This window comes from Montipora capricornis, chromosome 6 (genome assembly GCF_036669925.1).
Source record: "Montipora capricornis isolate CH-2021 chromosome 6, ASM3666992v2, whole genome shotgun sequence".
NCBI classification, from domain to species: Eukaryota; Metazoa; Cnidaria; class Anthozoa; order Scleractinia; family Acroporidae; genus Montipora; species Montipora capricornis.
Window position 1 is genome coordinate 39,209,793 of NC_090888.1, and position 2,500 is coordinate 39,212,292.

The window sequence follows — 2,500 nt, forward strand, 5'->3', positions numbered from 1 at the left end:
TAACAGTTGTTGATGTTGCTCTGTTCTGTCGATTCGTTGTGTTTCATTGGCCCTGAAAAGCCCCTATGGGGAGCCATCAATGAAGTATGTATTGTATTAATGCGTTACGCGTGACAACAGTTGCAGTGAAAGAAACTTGTTCGCTATGTAGAAGTTAGTTTATGCTTTTTCAAAGCTTTTACAGTTGTAAACGTACTTAATGCAACTTCCAATGTGCAAAGAAAACATAAAATAGTGGTCATTTTGTTAAACCCGGTTTTTTTTTTTGTGAGAAACAAAGAAATACAGCTATTAGTGGAACAACGGCAAACTTCCGCGATAATTATTTAAAGTTACAATATCGGATATCAGTGTAGCTAAAGATCTCTCCATAAGCTTTCCTGCTTCATTTCTTACCAAATCTGCATTTTGTGAAAGAGACTTATGAACGATCAAACGAACAAAATTAATACAAATTACCGGCCTTGGCGATGACTCCCCACAAAGAAACCTATACCCCCATATAAGAATAAGAAACCTATAACACCAAGAAAGTAAAAGGATTGGTGTGAATAGCTCAATATAACTATTAAGGATCTCATTTCGTGGGAAATAGTATACACGAGATTTTTAACTAACGCTTGCGTCAACCAAAAATGCTTGATACGTTACCGCAAAGGTGACCAATGATCAGTGCTAGAAATCAAAAGCAAGGCAAGGTTTCGATCAGGGTCAAAATTCAGTTTTGCAGTTCGCAGTTCTTATTACGCAATTTGTTCTTCCTATTATGACTCGCAAGTTCGTTATTACGAGGTTGAAATACGCCATTTTATAATTACAAATTGCAATACTCCATTCTAATTCAGTTTGCTATTATTACATTTTGCCTTCCTGTTACGATGGTCGAGCTTCGTATCGCGAACAGCAGTTTGGCGTTCAAAGTCAGTTTTACTTCGTCTGTACGTCTTTCCCAATTGCTACCTGTGTTCCGTTATGCAGTTCAGTTGTTCTGTTACGCTGTTCAGTTGTGCTGTTACGCTGTTCAGTTGTGCTGTTACGTTGTTCAGTTGTGCTGTTACGCTAACCCCGCGCGGTCCGAGCTGGACGTGCGAGGACTCCGAACGAAAGCTCACTCTAATTCAAGCAGAACTTGCAGGAACAGACAACGCAAGCTTCTCTTCACTTTTGACGGAGACACCTAAAAGCACTGTAATCTCAGGAATTCTAAGGAATTGTAAATCGATGATCAAGGAAAAAAAGTAAATGTTCCCTTGCCTTCCAGGAACTCCAGAAAACGCAGCACTGACTTTGTATTAAAAGGGAAAGAGAAATCTACACTGAGGTGATTGTTCTTGCGATGGCAACAAAGCCATCCTTGCTTCACGTAAAGTTGTTAGGATAAAATCATCTAACTCTAATAAAGGAGAATAGTGGTTTAAATGGTACACAAGACCGTCCAGTTTGTACAGAAAATAGTCAAAATTATCGGATCTGCAACAGTATCCAAGGTGCTTTGGACTTGTCGCGATAACAGAATTCACAGTTGCTACTCAGCGATGACACCTATCAAAGAAATGCCTGTGGTTTTGCTACACCAAAACAACAATCTTCCATCATGTGTGGCAATCAAAAACATATTGAAGGTATTTTTTGCATGGTTTCCACTGGTTCCATGGAAAGCAAAGAACGACAACAATAACAAAGCCGTCGCCATCTTGAATTAGAGTGAGCTTTCGTTCTGAGTCCTCGCACGTCCAGCTCGGACCGCGCGGGGTTAGCGTAACAGCACAACTGAACAACGTAACAGCACAACTGAACAGCGTAACAGCACAACTGAACAGCGTAACAGAACAACTGAACTGCATAACGGAACACAGGTAGCAATTGGGAAAGACGTACAGACGAAGTAAAACTGACTTTGAACGCCAAACTGCTGTTCGCGATACGAAGCTCGACCATCGTAACAGGAAGGCAAAATGTAATAATAGCAAACTGAATTAGAATGGAGTATTGCAATTTGTAATTATAAAATGGCGTATTTCAACCTCGTAATAACGAACTTGCGAGTCATAATAGGAAGAACACATTGCGTAATAAGATAGCAGCGCAGTCTCATTGCAAAATCGAACTGCGGAATAGCAAAACTGAATTTTGACCCTGATCACCCCCCATAGAGGTACACGGCAGGAAGTACTTACAAAGCTAGAACTTAGGTACATTGTTCATAGTGACTATCTATAGGCGGCTTTCACGATAGCTTCGGATGTAAAGCAAGTCATGTGCATGGCATTACCACGTATATCATAAAACTCAAGTTTCTTACCTCACGCTATCATGCTTATGATTAAATGGGAAATATATGTATATGTATTTATGTATTGATAGGACATGTATACCGATCGAGGGGTAATTAGAGCAGGGTCGCACTAGTTTTATGAAGACACATGATACACGTTGTTGGATAAACTTGGCTACTGTTGTGACGGATTTATTAGTAGCAACATTAAGAGTCACGCAACGC